Source organism: Spinacia oleracea, chromosome 2 (assembly GCF_020520425.1).
Source record: "Spinacia oleracea cultivar Varoflay chromosome 2, BTI_SOV_V1, whole genome shotgun sequence".
NCBI classification, from domain to species: Eukaryota; Viridiplantae; Streptophyta; class Magnoliopsida; order Caryophyllales; family Amaranthaceae; genus Spinacia; species Spinacia oleracea.
This window is the reverse complement of record NC_079488.1, coordinates 94,167,630-94,186,293: the sequence shown is the minus strand read 5'-3', so window position 1 is coordinate 94,186,293 and position 18,664 is coordinate 94,167,630.

Genomic DNA, 18,664 nt, shown 5'->3' with positions numbered 1-18,664 from the left:
GCACACATCACATTTATATTATATTGTTTACATGTTATTTCAGGTTTAAATGTAATAATACAAATCTGTTTCTTATATTCGCATGCATCGCGTGCATATAATACTAGTTAGTTTAGTATTGAAACTCATTAGTTAATAAACATATTTCCTCTCAAATTCTATTACTTATATTAACAAAATGACAAACTATCAACCCACTTTTTTTTTTTTTTGAACCTTCTTTCTTAATAAAGTGAAAAATATTATTTGGGTCAATCCTTTTAGTGACGGAAGGAGTAATACGTACTTAATAATGAGTTAAACACCAACTGAAGAATAAACTTTCCTCTGCTAAATTCCACCATATATATATCATGCATGTCTCGTCTCTCTTTCTTTCCGCCCTTTATTTCTTACTCTTTACTTTACTCGATTTAGTCCAACCAAATTTCATTTATCCGAATTTCGCAAAACAGTTTATTTAATTTTGTGAGTTACGTAATATTTCTAGTGAGCTCAGTAGTTTATTTTCTTCTGATTTGTAATGGTAATGTGTATATTTTTGTTTACTTTAACGTACACAGATCCACATAATTCTTTCTTCTCTAAAAAAAAGTTCACATAGTTTCTTGGCAAGTGCCCGCAAAACAAACACCTGAAGGCTGAATGATGTCTTTTACTGTTTTCTCCTACACAAAAATCATTTGACATTTGTTTATTGCATTTTGTAATAATTTTTATTATCCATCAAATTTGATAATTTCAAAGACTTTCTTGTTTGACTTGCTCATCTCCAAACTGGTCCAACAATTAAAACTATAAAAACTACCCGTACTAAATTTGTTTTTATTTTCTTAAACCAATAATCTCACACAGAAGGTAGTAGAACAAAATATGCCCATGGATTTCTTTGTAAAACCAGCGTTTTTTCCTTAGTACTACGTAAAATAATATGGTAATGAGCTAATCATGAATTAATATATAAGCAACCATATCGTAAACCAACGTGTCTCTGAATGCTAATTAGTTGGTAAAGTATTTCGGGGGAGATATCCAAGATTTGAGAACGAATCTCATTTACATCTTTGTCGTATTGCCCTTTGTAAAATATAATTGTGACAAAGGGCTAATTTTCATTGTGGTGGTTTTATAGTGGTAGATAGTTTGTCACTAATACTAATAAATAACTTGGTCTTACATAAATCTGTATATCTAGCTACTTATAAGAGATTTTTAGCAAAGTACCACCACCAATAATTTGGCTTAATTACAAGAGACTTTTAGCTGGCTAGCATTGTATGCACTTCAATTTCTGGACAACCAAAACAAGTTGACAGGTAGCAGATAAATAACGTAACTAAGCTAATAACCCTAGTAATCATAAATAATATTATTTTTCGGAACAATTAACGTCATTGATGATCTCATTCTTAATATACAAGTACTATATAATTACAATTATTAAGAAAAACAAAATGTACAATTCTTGAGTGGAGTTATATTATACTCCGTTCAATTATACATGCATTACTAGAAGAAAGTTATAGGGTAAATTAAACATTAAGCATGTAATATTGTAAAGTGAAGTTGACCATTCTCGAATATCAATACTTAAGGGCTGTTAGTACAATATGATCGATTTGAGTAATTGAGTATGGACCACCATGATAGTCCATAACATAAATACGAATAACTAAATAATAAATAGGAAAATTTGGTAATATTAATCCAACCTTTGGCCGATTTTCTTTTATTAATCCCACCTACGACATATTTTTTAATAATCCCACCTTTACTACCCGACGACTTTTATTGGGCTTAAGTGGCTGGTAATCGGTGAAAAAGTCAACGAAATGGTGATGAATTGATGATGATGACTGAATATATCGAGAGAGAGTACTGCCATGTAGAGAAATAATGCCGCTTACAACAGTTTTATGACCTGTTGGGCCCAATAAAAGTTGTTGGGTAATAAAGGTGGGATTATTAAAAAATATGTCGTAGGTGGGCTTAATAAAAGAAAATCGGTCAAAGGTTGGATTAATATTACCAAATTTTCCTAATAAATATTGGTCCCCCCCCCCAACCACCCCCCACCCCCCCCCCCCAAAAAAAATACGGTTTTTTCATGAAATACCCCTGAGGTTTCACGAAATGCACCAAATACACCTGCGCGTTTCAAAATACATAATATACCCCTATTTAAACTTATTTGCACCAAATGCCCCTAGACTTAACGGAAGTCTAACTCCGTTAACATTAACTCTTGATTAATCTAGCTAATCCTAAATTAACCCTAATTAACTACTGATTAGCCTAATTAATCCTAATCAACACCTAATGAACCCTAATTAACTCAAAATCCCCTCTCTCCTCTCAATCTCACATCTCCTTTTTCTGGGTATCAAAATGGTGAACCCATCTTCATCAAACTTCAATTGCTAACTCAAATCCCAAAATATTTGAACCCAGATTTTCGAATAAATTGAAATTGTGATTTGAAGTTTGATGAAACCGTGCACCCGTATCAATTTCGTGCGGCCGCACATGAACATGGTGCTGCCCCTATTTCTGGGCTGATTTTTTTTGCGAATTTGGGGGGTTGGATTCGAAGGACGAAGAACAAAGTTGCACAGCAACATGGAACAAACAACCCCTATTTTTCTGGGCTGATTCATTTTTGCGATGGGGCTGTTCGGCGGGGGGAGGGAACAAAATAGGGCAGCGAGCAGCACATAGGAGGGGGAATATGAGCTCCGATTAGGGAGGGGGATGTAGCGCAGAGAAGATAGATTAGAGAGAAATTAGAAATTGGAATCGGTAGCTAGAATTTCAGTTTAGAGTTGGGGATTTTTCTTGCTTCTTCGTTCTTCTCATTTTTGATTCTTGAGTATTCTGATTTTGTTCAAAAATAGCAGCAACATCGTATGTAAAGGGACAACAGCAATTGTTAAGGTAGATTAGAGCAATTTGGAGTTCAAATTTGAGTTGGATTTTAGTTTTCTGGGATTGGAATTCAGAAACTTTCAGTTTCTTTTTCTCTCTCCCTCAGTTCTGTTCTTTATTTTCAGAATATCAGTTCTTCAATTTTGGGCTTCAAATTCAATTATTAATAGTATAATTAACTCTCTCTTTTATTATTTAATTCTCTCTTTAATTGGTTGTTTATAGTTTTTTATTAGTTTATGCTTGATTTTGTGATTTGAATTGTAATTAGGTTATTTGTTAGCTAGAGTTAATTAGAGGAAATTAGAGGTTAATACTAACGGAGTTAACAGCCGTTAGTCATTAAGGACATTTAAGGGCATTTGGTGCATTTTTTTTAAAAAAAGGGGTATATTATGTATTTTGAAACGCGCAGGTGTATTTGGTGCGTTTCGTGAAACCTCAGGGGCATTTCATGAAAAAACCGAAAAAAATACTACTGGTGTTGGGCCCCAAATTGGCTTCACCATTTTGGGGCTTACGGTCTTGTAAAATAGGAAACATGATCCGGCCCAGCAGGGATCTTAGGTTCTCATTATGGGCTAAAGCCAGCTAGGCCATCAAGAAGCCCACAACTGGCACACCCCATGACCTACAAATAGGTTATAAATACCAATCAAATGTGATTGGTAGATTCATTCCACATCCAATACAAATATCTAATATTCTGCCCTCTAAATGAGGGACACGTAAAGCAAATCAATTAACCATCATAAAAACATCATTAATCCCAGATACATTCTTCCCAATCAGATAAATACCCTCGTGGGGATTGTTTATACCCGAAACAATTTGGCGCCGTCTGTGGGGAAGAATAATAACCATATGGCCAGATCCCGCATCATACGCTGCTCATCCTCGGAGTCCACCGGTTCCCGAGACACAGAACCATCGACCCGTCAGACCTCCGAAAGCAGGAGAACAAACACCACCAGGACGACCAGAAGAGCGGAGACCAGCTCAAGAGCAGACACCCTTCCTACCGCCTCACAAATCGCAGCAGCCATGGATATCATGCAGCGATGCGTGGCCCAGGCGAATAGGACAAAGGGCACCTCATCCACCCTGTCTTCCAACCATCAGACAGTCCTGACCCCTTCCCGAAGCAGACGCCGCTCCCATGAACGACGTCCACCAACACGACAATCTCTACGCCGACAGTTATACCCGGGGCGCTCCCCTACTCCCCCGTCGGTCGCCGCAATGCAGACAGCCAGATCTGCAACAACCAGGGGATCCGTAATGGATCGCCTGGGAAGCAGAATCCCTGTCAGGCAAAGATTAGGACATCGAGTCCTCCCTAGTCAGCAAACTAACCGAACTCCTCTCTCACCCGTCAGATATGTAAGGCCTCCAATAGAAGGAGCAGGCCAGACTATCCAAGGAAGGAGGAGGACCAGAACCCCTCCGAGGAGATCTCGGACCCCCCCCGAGAAGAACTCGCTCGCCTCCGCTCCAAAGCTCTCCCAGAACACACAATTCACCCAGATCCAGAGGAGAAAGGAGAAACAACCCCACCAACTTGGCAGACACGCACTCTGACGAGATCATGACCCCGAAAGACTCTCCTTTCTCGAAAAACGTAGTAGAGAAAAGGGTGTCATCCAGGGTCAAGTTACCGCCACATATCAAATATGACGGAACCACAGATCCCCGGGAACACATAGCTGCATATGAAGGCCACATGTACCTTCAACCCTACTCAACAACCACCTGGTGTAAGTACTTCCCGACCACTCTGACCGGTGTTGCTCAGACCTGGTTCCTCAAACAAAAACCCGGGTCGATAGAAGGATACCACGACCTCGTCAAGAAATTCAGACTACAGTTCATCAGCAATTATCGCAAAGAAAAAAGCACACACGAACTAATGGCGGTTACTCAAGGCAAAGATGAAAGTCTGAGGGATTTCATGGCCCGCTTCACAAAAGAAGCCACAATGATCAGCTGTGTCAAAGCCGACGTAGCGCTCTTCGCTCTGCAAAGCAGTCTAAGGCCCGGCGAATATCGCAATAAGTTGTTAATGAAACAGCCGGCCACTTTGGAAGAAGCTTATCAGCTGTCTGAAGACTACATCAGAACGGAAGAGTGGAACACCACTGTTGCAAGTCGACAGGACAGACAAGAGGATGACAGAGGGACAGCTGTAACCAAAGGCAAAAAACCCATAGCCAGGAACGAGTCCCCACCAAAACTGTTCACTGCCGACAGAAGGGAGGCCCCCAAGCTACAACCGAAATACGAAACCTACGCTCCATTACTGGAAACAAGAAGTCGTATTTTCGCCTTGAGCAGAGCGGACGTCAAATGGGAGAAACCCCGCAGAATGATAACCGCAAAAAGGAACCCAAACAAGTGGTGCGATTTCCATGACGACCATGGGCATCTTACAGAGGAATGTATCCAGCTGAAGGACAACATAGAAGATCTCATCCGATAAGGCTACCTGGCCAAATACCTGGCAGACCATAGAGAAGAGAAAAAAGCCAAAGAAACACCCAAGGCGAGACCACAGATCCAAGCCAAAAACTACTACAGGCAGTATTCAGATGAAAAGGGCACGGATGTTTTCTTTATCCACAGAGGAACAAAATCAAACCACTAGTGCAAAGCGCATCTGCGAGCGCTGAAACATCAAGTCAACTTCAGCGCCGTTGCAGACACTATACCGGAGGTCCCGACGATGACCTTCTCAGCAGAGGACTGTCGAGGGGTAACATACGACCATGAAGACCCACTTGTGGTATCGGTGGACATCGCCAACCACACCGTCCACAGGGTTTTGGTAGACGGAGGCAGTTCGACCAACATACTTTTCAGATGTGCCTTCGATAAACTTAAAATTCACCCTCAACAGCTGACCAAGGTTAACTTCCCAGTCATCGGCTTCAATGGTTCATCCGTAGTTCCCGACGGAAAAATAACACTTCCTGTAACCTTCGGAAGACGACAAACAGCAAGAAATAACCTGACCGACTTCCTAGTTATCAACGTTCCCACAGTCTACAACGTCATAATGGGAAGACCGCTAATCCACAAAATCCAGGGCATAGCATCAACCTATCACCAGAAAATACAATATGTTTCCGACTCCGGCATACCCGAGAAATTACGAGGAAATCAAGAATCAGCTCGACGATGCAATTACAACGCAGTCAAAACTAAGAATCATCGAGAAGACGACCCCGAGGAAGATTCCGCCGAAGAGAGATCCGACCCTAGCACAACACAGGGAAGAATCAAAAGGAAGTCGGACGATTCAAGAAAATCCACGCCGATGGCAGACATAGAGGGCAGACGCGACAATGGGGAGCCCCAGACAGACACAGATATGGAAGACGTCTCACTCGATGGCGGAGAGCCATCAGGAATTAGGATCGGCACAGACCTAGGGTCGGACCTAAAAATCATGATCATCGACTTACGAAGGGAGCACAAAGATATCTTCGCATTCTCAGCAGAAGACATGCCAGGTATCGACCCCAAAACAGTCACCCATAAGCTAAACGTCCTGGAAGGGTCGAAACCCATCAAGCAAAGGCTATGCAACTACTCTGCTGAGAAAAGTAAAGCAGTGTCAGAAGAGGTCCAAAACTTGAAAGACGATGGCTTCATCGAACCCTGCAAATACCCAGAATGGCTCGCCAACGTAGTCATGGTGAAGAAGCCCAACGGATCCTGGCGAATGTGCGTAGACTTCACCAACATCAACCAGGCATGCCCAAAGGACTGCTACCCCCTTCCTCGGATAGATCAACTCGTAGACTCCACCAGCGGCCACGCCCTCCTCAGCTTCATGGACGCCTTCTCCGGATATCATCAGATATTCATGGACAGCCACGATAGAAAAAAAACAGCATTCATCACTAGCGGAGGGGTGTATAACTACGTCATGATGCCTTTCGGTCTAAAAAACGCAGGGGCCACTTACCAAAGACTGGTGGACCACGTCTTCGCCGACCAAAAAGGTAGAAACGTCGAAGTATACGTAGACGATTCGATCGTCAAAAGCAAGAAGGATACCGACCATGTTGCGGACCTCAGAGAAACTTTCGAAAATCTTCGAAAGTACAAAATGAAGTTAAACCCAAAGAAATGTGTCTTTGGGGTAAGATCTGGAAAATTCCTAGGCTTCATGGTCAGCCAAAGAGGAATAGATGCCAACCCCGATAAAGTTAAAGCAGCCATAGATCTGCCAGAGCCGAAGACGAAGAGGGACATTCAGAGACTGGCAGGAAGGATGGCCGCACTCTCCCGATTCATCTCAAAAGCATCAGACAAGGGAATTCCTTTCTTCAAAGCATTAAAAAATAAAGACATGGTCTGGGGATCGGAACAGAAGGAAGCCTTTAGCCGACTCAAGACACACTTGGCCAGTTTACCTACCTTGGCCCGACCCATCGAAGGAGAAACGCTATACCTCTATGTGGCCGTCAGCCCAGCAACTGTCAGTGCAGTACTACTCCGAGAAAGTGACAAACAACAACAACCCATCTATTTCATCAGCCATACACTGCTCTCAGCAGAAACCAGGTACCCAATGATAGAAAAAGTAGCATACGCAGTGATCATCGCAGCTCGTAAACTTAGACCGTACTTCGACGCCCACCAGATAATTGTCCTAACAGACCAGTTGCTAGGCAAAACGGTCGAGAAAATCGACAAGTCAGGAAGGATGGCAAGATGGGCTCTCGAACTGACAGAATACGGAATAAAATTCCAACCGCGAGCGGCGATCAAAGCCCAGGCTTTAGCAGACTTCCTAGCAGAATGTTCCTACCAAGAAACACTAGACGAAACTCGGAAAACCTGGGAAATCTACGCAGATGGGTCATCCACCATCGGCGGGTCTGGTGCCGGAGTCGTCCTCATCTCTCCAGAGAAGAAAATTGTCGAATACGCAGTCAAATTCTGTTTCAAGGCATCCAATAACGAGGCAGAATATGAAGCAGCAATCGCCGGTCTCGAGCTGTGTCTGACCCTCGAAGCAGAACATGTGCTGCTCAAAACAGACTCCCAACTCGTTGCAAACCAAATCAGAGGGGAGTATGAAGCCATTCATCCAAATATGACCCTCTACCTGGCAAAAATCAAAGCCCTAAGTTCTAACCTACGATCATTCGAGGTACAACTGATCCCCAGAAGCCAAAACATCCAGGCAGACGCCCTGTCCAAACTCGCCAGCTCCAGTCTGGCAGATGTAAATAGATCAGTCTTCGTCGAGGTCAGACAAACAAAATCAATTGAAGAAGAGACAGTAGATGCATTTCCAATTAGCACCGGTCCTTCGTGGATGGACCCGATAATAGCTTTCAAAAAAGAGCAGAGTCTCCCAGAGGATAAAAACACCCAACAAAGAATCAAACGTACATCTGCGCACTTCTGCATAATCAACGAAGAGCTATACCGCAAATCATTTTCATCTCCCTTCCTTAAATGTGTCGGCCCATTGGATGCCGACTACATCCTAAGGGAGATTCACTTGGGCATCTGCGGAAACCACATCGGCGGACGTACCCTGGCACATAAAGCCCTCAGAGCGGGATATTGGTGGCCCACAATGGTAGCAGACTCTAAACAAATGGTCCAAAAATGCGAGAAGTGCCAAAAGTACGCCCCCGTTATCAACATGCCAGCCAGAGATTTAACGCCGATCCTCAATCCCCTACCCTTCACCCAATGGGGACTGGATCTACTAGGACCTTTCCCTACAGCAACATATCAAAAGAAATATCTAATCGTTGGGGTTGACTACTTCACAAAATGGATCGAGGCCGAGGCACTATCAAATATATCCGAACACAGCGTCAGGAAATTTATATGGCAGAACATCATCACCCGTTTCGGAATCCCAAAAGCCCTAGTAATGGACCATGGCAGACAGTTCGACAATTCTCCCTTAACCAATTGGCTCGACCAATTCTGGATCAAAATAGCGAAGTCAGCGGTCTGCCACCCCCAGAGTAACGGCCAAGCCGAAGCCGCTAACAAGCAGATATTGGGAGCCCTCAGAAAAAGAGTTGAGGATCAGAAAAGTAAATGGCTCGAGGAGCTACCAGGAACCCTATGGGCGCTACGAACCACCGAAAAAGAGTCCACCGGATACACCCCCTTCAGCCTGGTATACGGATCAGAAGTCGTTCTTCCAGTGGAAATAGGGGCTGAGAGCTTCAGAGTCAGATGCTATTCGGAAGAAGAAAATGAGGCACGACTTAGAGAAGAATTAGACCTCTTCGACGAAAGGAGAGACAGCGCCAGACTCAAAATGGCAGCTTACATGCAACGTGTGAGCTGACACTATAACCGCAGAGTAAGGTTAAGGCCCCTCAAAGTCGGAGACTTGGTCCTCAGAAAATCAGCAGCCACGGGGAAAGGAAAAGCAGAAGGTAAACTGAGTGCCAATTGGGAAGGACCATACGAAATATACCAAGAAAAAAGACCCGGGACTTATAAACTCCAACGTCCAGACGGCAGCAAAGTCACCAGTCACTGGAACGCTGATGTCTTGAAGAAATACTTTGTTTAAACCCATCGGCTTATCCCCCCTCGGATAGGCCTATAGAGTTTAGAATCTCCTCTGTAAGATAAAAACTAAAATGGTCCCCAAAAACTAACAACATTCACCTCACACCATTTGTAAACCAGTCAAGGAAAGATATCCAATGTTTGGGAAGTCAGACATGAGCAATATTTTTAAGCCTCAAGGTTGACAATATTTCCCACCAAAGCAAAAAGGGAAGTCAGAATCTAGCGAATCCTATGGAAAAACTTAGCTGACAATATTTCCCACAAATCAATAAATCCTAAAGGCAAGACATGGGAAGTCAGGCTTACTTAAAAGTAACACCTGACAATATGTCCCACAACAGGGAAGTCAGATCTAGCGTTATCACCGGTAAAACGCAGCTGACCATATTTCCCACATAATAAATGTCAAACAAAAGGATTATCACAAAAATTGGGAAGTCAAAACTGACAATATTTCCCACCAAAAATAAATCCTAAGGCAAAATAAGAGAAGTCAGACCACAAAGTCTGACAATATTTCCCACAACAGGGAGTCAGATCTACCGACATGTAGCTGACCATGTATCCCACATAAATGAAAGCCAAATAAAAGGATCACCATAGAATAAAGAAATCAAAAACAAATGTATTTATCTGCAAATCACAGCAGACAATATCTCCCACAAAAAAGCATAGTGGTCAGGCACATAGGCCATCACACGCAGAAGATGAGAGGATCAGACATCCATGCAAAGATAAACGAAGTCACTCTTTACTCTTAAAATAAAAAACGAACACACCATCAGGTCAGACAAGGTGGACATCAGTAGACCCACCAGAAAAACCTAAGATAAACATTTGTTTCAGATTGGCAGTTGTCCCCAAAAACAGACAAAAAACCAACCGTACAACAGCAAAGAAAAAAGAAGTAAGATAAAACTGTTTGTACAAATGGCAGCATCAGAAGTGAAATTCATCAAAAAAGAAAAACAAGGTCAAAGTCATCAAAGCTCCCCGCAAGATCCCGTAGATTCGGGAGACGGCTGCCCGACTTCCTAGGCGATATTCAGATTCTCCTTCGGAACATCACCAGGGCTCTTCCCCTCCGCAGCTGTCTGTGTACCAGACGACCCAGACGCAACCACAGTCTGACCTTGTGCACTAGCAGCCTTCTTATCAGTTGCTTCTCGAGCCTTCCGAGCAAGCAAGTCAGATAACTCTTTAGCCTCTTCGGCAGAGGGAAACTTGTGGGCACCTCCCTTATAAGCCTTCATCACCTCGCCCCACTTCAAAGACGGATCCACCTTCTGCGCAGAACGCCGAGCATCACGAAACCCGTCCCTCCAACGAGCATTTCCCCGCTCCTGACTTTCCTTGACAGAAATCCGACTGTCCCTTTCAGCCGTGACATCTTGCAGTTTCTTCTCCAGATCAGTCACTTTGGCTGCAGCAGACTTAGCCTCAGCAGTTTTCTCCTTGATCATTTTCTCCTTCTCAGCCAACACCTTGCCTTTCTCCTCCAACTGAGCGTCCTTGGCTTTGAGCTGATCACCCTTGGCCTTCAGCTGATTATCCCTCGCCTTCAGCAGAACCTTCTGATCCTCTATTTCCTTCTGCAACCTCACGCCCGCAGACTTTGTCTGAGCTATCAGCCGATCCAGCTCGAGTTGATCCTCAACCATCTTCTTCTGCCGTTCAGCTTGATTTGCTCTCTCATGATAGGCAGACCCAGAATGCAGAGCCAGATACTCAAATGTCTAAAAAAGATAAATAAAACATAAGTAAACACGAAAGACCGACAAGATCAATGTCAAAAGGAAATTAAACCTATCAAAACTGCTTACCTTCATAAAATGGAAGAGGGTCATGCCAAGAGGGTCATGCCAAGAGGGTCAGGAACAGGGCCTCGGGGAACGTCAGCTGGCAGAAAGGAAGATTCCATCCACCGCCGCGACAACTCGATCATGGCCACATAATCGGTTGACTGAGCCGAATCAAAATTTTGAATCTGGCTCGGCCCAGACAACCGCTGACAAACCTCCTCTGGGATAGACAGCTTCGGCACCTGAGCCAGGCCAGACATACTATCCACAAAATCGTAAATACCGCCCATGGACAAATTCCCAAGGGTATTTGCAGATCCTGCGGGTTGAGAGACAGAAGGTTGAAATTCAGGCCCATGTTTAGGGCGTTTCGGATCAGGGGCGTCAATAGGGTCAGACACAGCCCTCTTTTCAGGAGAATCCTCCAACACAATGCGAACTGGGCTAGACCGCTGATCTTCAGGGGTCAAAGGATTAAGGTCAGAGTATAACTCATCGGTTGCATCAAAGGCAGGAGATGAAGGAATCAGATGTTCCATAGATCGCAACCGACGAAATCTTGGAACCCGTCTTATCAAAGGAGCTTGATCCAACTCCTCAACCGGATCTTGATCCAAATCCTCAACCGGATCTGAATCTGTTAACTTTTGCTTCCCTTTGTCGGCGGCAGAAGCAAGCTCGTGAGATGATGATTCAGGCCGACCAAAAACACTAACAGGTCGCCTGGGAGGTCGGGAAAAAGGTGCTGAGATCGGGGGTTGAGAAGAAGATACTGGTGGTTGACTCGATGAAGAAGGCTGAGTAAAAGCAGAAGAAAATGGAACTGACCGCGCAGAAGTTTCGGTCGCGTTCCAAGCACGAGTCCCCAACGAGTCAAAGGGATCCGCCTTCACGTACCACCGATGCTCGTGCAGAGATATCCCGAGGAACAGCAGACTGATACTTCACAGTCAGCCAATTCTTGCCCGGGTCAAAAGGCAATTGTCGAATAACAGTCCGACGATCACTCTGAATACCAAGCTTGCCCCACTCGATGCCTGACTCAACGTCGGCTGAAAGAAAAAGGTCGGCCTATATCAATAATGTGCAAAAAAAAAAAAACAAATAAATAAAAATTTGCAACTATTCAAATATAAGCAAACTAAAATAAGCAGAGGAGAGGACAGCTATCAGGGTCAGAATCAGCCCAACACACTTACCTACAGAGAACTTGTGGCTGAGACATCCCAAAGCCAATACCCTCTCCATCTGCAGACAATGATAATGCGGAAGCCATTTTTTGGGCACAAGGATCTTGTCGGGCTTTTCGGAAGAAAAGGCCTTCAGAATTCTGCGATCATGAGGACCCGCCGCAACCTCAGGCATTCTACTCATATCAGGATCAGGTCGACGGAATCGCAGAGGCGCCGTAAAACGATAAGGGTGGCCAGGAGCTGTCGGAACTCTTACAAGATACCAAGAGTCCTTCCAATTCTTTAGCGTCGGCAATGGAGGAAACACCGTCAGAAAGCCGGCTCTGTTGTTTATCGTCCACCACCCCCTCTCCGTTCCATCAGCACGCAGAGGCTTCAATACATGCATTTGGTGAAACGACTGCAAGGACAGGCTCCAACCTTTGAAATGACAGATCCAAAGATAGCAGATAACATGCCGAATAGATTTGGCAGATAGTTGCGCCAAGCATATGTTATATGCAGACAGCAGACGCATGATGAAGGGATCTAGAGGAAAACGAAGCCCGAACTCAAACATGTGCTGATACACCGCTATCTTCCCTTGGGGAGGATAGTAAGACCTTGACGTCAGTGTCGGCATACGAAGCCAATAACCCGTTTGCGGCCGAACACAATACAAATACTCCGCTACCAAATGCGCTCGACCGCCCTGTGTCTCCATCCATTTTGAGTAAGGCTCCTGCGTCATAGGGCCCCAATTCTCATTCCTGTCAGCCCACTCAAAATCAGCCTCATCAACCGCCTCCTCAGCAAAATCCAGGTCGATATTCCGACCTCTCCTCGAAGCATCAGCAGGATCCCCCTCAGAAGTGGGCGCATTAGAAGGAAGTTCCCCAAATTCCTCACGAACATCATCCGGCGTCGGCGACCTCGAATTCTCACCACCTCGACCCCCAAGCGGAGGAATAGAGTTCAGAGGAACTGCATCGACAGTAACATCAGCATTACCACCCTCCAAATCACCGGATTCGACCCGGAAATAATTCCGGCGATGATCCCGAGGTCCCACGTCTTCAACACGCCCAGAAAAACCAGCCCCATAGGAGTCCGGCCGTTGACTCGAATGTTTTTCACCCACCATGACCGGAAACAAGCAGAAAAGAGCCGGAACAGAAGAAAAAGAGAGAAAAACAAAAAGAAAGACGAATTACCTCAACCGAAGCACACCCAATCAGATCCCGTCGCGCCGAGTGAAGTCACCAGAAGTCGAAAGGTGCAAGAGAAAAGGAGGAGATTCGAAGAAGAATTTTGAAAATTTTCTGAAATTCAAACCAAAAGAAATGAAGTCAGAGTATGGGGGTTTATATACCCAACAAGGAGCGAAAGTCGAGGATAGAAAAACATCGAACAAAAACCGCCCAAATTCCCACAACTCCCGAGGAAGGCCGTTATTTACTTAACCCAGAAGAAGGCCAAGGGACTCACTTCGAATTTTAAAACCCGCTAAATAAATCAACCCGCCCCATTTTATAAAATAGGAACGGGTCTGGGGGGCAAGTTGTTGGGCCCCAAATTGGCTTCACCATTTTGGGGCTTACGGTCTTGTAAAATAGGAAACATGATCCGGCCCAGCAGGGATCTTAGGTTCTCATAATGGGCTAAAGCCAGCTAGGCCATCAAGAAGCCCACAACTGGCACACCCCATGACCTACAAATAGGTTATAAATACCAATCAAATGTGATTGGTAGATTCATTCCACATCCAATACAAATATCTAATATTCTGCCCACTAAATGAGGGACACGTAAAGCAAATCAATTAACCATCATAAAAACATCATTAATCCCAGATACATTCTTCCCAATCAGATAAATACCCTCGTGGGGATTGTTTATACCCGAAACAACTGGTTTTAATTTTTTCCGTTTAGAAATAATAAAAATATTCTAAAAGGAAGGAAAAAAAAGATAAAGTAATACTACTTGTTTAAATTGAGTAATACTCCCTCTGTTCCGGAATACTTGAAACGGTTTGATTTTTTGCATTATTCACATAATTCACTTTGACCATATAATATAATTTATTTCAAATATATGAAAACAAATGTTAGTATATAATATATTGTTGGCTTCATCTTAATATATATTTTCAAAATATTAATATTTTATAAGTTTTAATAATATGTAGTTAAAGATATTGGTGGTCAAAGTTGTGCAGTGGCAAGCGTGTCCAGTCAAAGCGTTGCGAGTATTCCGGGACGGAGGGAGTATATCAACAGAAAATGAAAATGGAGTCATGGAGTATCTGTGTTTTGCTCTGTGTTTTATGGTGCACCATATACTCCAGACTATTTATACCGTTTATTTTTTGCACAGAGAGAGCCACAAATATTAAAGCGATAAATGATCACAGATTTGGTATCACTTCCTCAAAACTTTACCAACTAAACTAATTGACATATACACTTCGTACTTAACCGTGAGTTGTTGGTATTACCATTGCAAATCGATTTTGTGGTTAGTTTGACCTAGGAGGATTGTGTTAGTTTTCATGAACTAGCAGGAAGAACTTCAGAGAAAAAGAAATGCTAAAGCATTGAGAGAGAGAGAGAGAGAGAGAGAGAGAGAGAGAGAGAGAGAGAGAGAATAAATCGAATTGTTATTGAATGAAAAACCGATAAGTTATTACAAAGATTCTAGCTTATATACAACATCAACTATGTTGCATGTGTTCTAACCAATCAAAAGCAAGCGAGAATACAAGAGGCAATCAGAATGATTGAGCTATACACCTAGGTTGCACTTAATCTATTACAAGTAACGGAAGTTCTAACAGACTTTCTGAATTCAAGGGGAAGTTTGTTACATGTTCAGGCTTCTAGAAGGCAGTTGGCATTGCTGACTAAGTTGATTCAACTACAACGTTGGATGAGGTGATGTTGTTGGCTTGATTGGTGGTGCAACATGGTGTAAACCAACACCCCCCTCAAACTAGGAATGGGAAATACATTGACCATTCCAAGTTTGGAAGATAGAGTATTGTGTTTAGGACTAGGGAGAATTTTAGTGAATATGTCAGCCAACTGGTGTTGTGTTGAGAGATAGCTAAGTTGAAGTAAACCTTCAAGAACATTGTCCCTGGTGAAATGGCAGTCCACTTCTATATGTTTAGTTCTTTCATAGAAAATAGGATTTTTAGCAATGTGAAGAGCATATTGATTGTCACAGTGTAGCTCTACAGGTTTTAAACCAGTAATACCCAATTCTTCCAACAATCTAACAGCCCAAGTGACTTCAATAGCTACTTAGGACATAGCCTTGTACTCTGCTTCAGAGGCGCTTCTTGAAATAGTTGATTGCTTCTTGGATTTCCAGCTGATATATGAGTTTCCTAATTGAAGAACATAACCAGTGAATGATCTTCTAGTGGTAGGACAAGCAGACCAAATCTGAGTCTGAAAAGGCTTTGAGTGTCAGCTTATCTGTATCTCCGAGCAATATACCCCGCCCTGCAGTATGATTAACATATCTGAGTGTTGGAGTGAGAGCATCAATGTGTTGAAGTTTAGGAGAGTGCATGAATTGGCTCAAGTACTGAACATCAAAAGCAATGTCAGGTCTTGTGTGAGTAATGAAGTTAAGCTTCCCTACATAACATCTGTATAATACAACATTATCATAAACCTCACCATCATTTGAGAGTTTCAAGTTGAGGGGAAAAGGAGTAACAACAGGTTTGGAGACATCAAGTTCACAACCAGATAAGAGATCCTTGATATATTTCTTCTGGGTGAGAATATATCCCTCACCAGTTTGACTAACTCAATACAAAGGAAGAAATTTAGAACACCCAAATCCTTAATGCTGAAAGTCTTGTGTAGGTGTTATTTGAGAGCTGTAATTTTGGTTTCATTTGAGCCAGTGATGATGATATCATCAACATAAACTGCTACAACTATTACATTATGGGAATCTTTGTCAATAAACAGAGAATAATCATTTTAGATTGAGTAAAACCTTGAGCTTTAAGTTCCTCAAGTGCTTGCATACCATTACCTTGAAGCCTGTTTGAGACCACAGAGAGTCTTTTTGAGCTTTCACATATGGCCTGTAGGAGCATGAACTCCTCTGGAACTTTCATGTACACTTCTTCATCAAGAGTGCCATGGAGAAAGGAATTGTTAATGTCTAACTGGAAAATTTCCAGTGTTTGCTAGCAACTACGGAAATAAGATACCTCACAGTAGACATCTTGATAACATGAGAGAAAGTCTCATGATAATCAATCCCATATTTCTGTGTAAACCCCTTTGCGACTAGCCTGACTTTGTATCTTTCAATGGAACCATCATCATTTTTCTTGATCCTATAGACCCACTTACAACTTATTGCCTTTTTCCCTTTAGGCAAGATAACAAAATCCCATGTTTGATTGTTCTGTAGAGCTTGGATTTCTTTATCCATTACAGCTATCCAGTTGTCATCTGTAAAGGCTTCTTGGTATAAAGTAGGTTTAATACATTCCATATGTGCATCAATGAGAAGCTTATGTTTCTCTGGCAGGCTGTCAAATGAAACTAGATTACACCAGTGCTTTGGCTTAGGGAAAATGAAATCCTTCAAATAAGAAGGTGGTTTAGTGGATCTAGTGGACTTTCTGGTGGGAAGAGAAATGGTTGGAGAAGAAGGAGGGATGTTGCTAGAAGTATCCGTGATAGGATCAGAAATAGGAGAAGAAGATGGGGGGTGAAATAGAGACATTTTCTATGTGTAAGGGGTCAAAATTTGTGGTGGAGAAGGAATCTTCTCTCGAAGAGAAAGGTGTAACAACTGGTAAGAAAAATTGAGTGGAGTAATCAGTAGAGGGAGTGGAATAAAAATGGAAAGGAAAATGCTTTTCATGAAAAAATACATCCCTAGAAATCATTGATTTGTTGGTAGCTAAGTTCAACACTTTGTAAGCCTTCTGGTGGGGAGGATAACCAATAAGGACACGTGCATCAGCTCTTGGATCAAATTTAGATATGTGGACTTTAGATGTAGTGATGTAACAAAGGTAACCAAATACCATGAGATGAGAAAGATCAGCAGGTTCTTTGAACAATCTTTCAAATTTGATGCTCTTGAGAGGCATCTTGTTAATCAAGTATGTTGCAGTGAAAATACAATCACTCCAAAATTTATTTGGAATGATAAAGCCCTGGCATTTTCAAGGAGATGTTTGTGTTTTCTCTCCACAACACCATTTTATTGTGGTGTATAGTTGCAACTTTGTTGCTGTAAAATGTGATTAGCCGCCAAGTAAGATTTTCATAAATATTTATAAATGGTAGCAGAATATTGTTTCGGCTAGGCAATATTCAATGAAAGCAAGCGGGCTACGCATGGAGCAAGCGTCACATCAATGTACCAAGGGGCCCACGTTTTCTTCATGCGTGGCCGGTATGTAAGATTTTCAGAATCTGCAGAAGCGGCAGATTGATTAGGTCACATCTAGCGTGTCTGAGCTCATTTTTGGGCACCCGATAGCTTGTTGGAAAGCTATAGATTTCTTCTTTCTAAACCAATTATAATAATTGGATTATAGTTTTTATAACCCGATATATGACTCAAATGGTGAAGCATGTACACTTCTAGAAAATGATATGGTTTAGAAAACCACTCATAACTCTTTTGTTACAAATTGGAATTGAGCTTATTATATATGGATGAAAGTCTTATTTGAAGGGCTATCCATCCAAGAAAGTTTATGAAATGTTTGTTGGCTAATCAAGAGCTTATGGATGGAATGAGCTCGAGTTTGGTTACACCGAGCGAAGCTTAATTGAGCCGATTTTAGGGCTTAGTAGTTGGATTAGGCCCAAAAGATTTCTGAAATAAGAAAGTTCGGACCATTTAACCAAACCGGCAAAGTTTAATCATATAATACTTTCTAGGTGTCTACTGTTGGGCTAACAACAAAGGTAAGGTTGATTATAATATAGAAAATGCTTGATTTGTTTAAAAAGTAACAAAAGTTTTAACGTTAGGTTAATTAACAACAAGAATAATATTGATTAAATTTACAAGTACAGGAGTACAATATAGACGACTTCAAACACATGGGTACAATGTAAACAAAATATGCATAGAAATAATGTAGAAAAACCCAAAAATAAATGTTGGGGAGTATTTATATAACTTGTTGAATTTAGG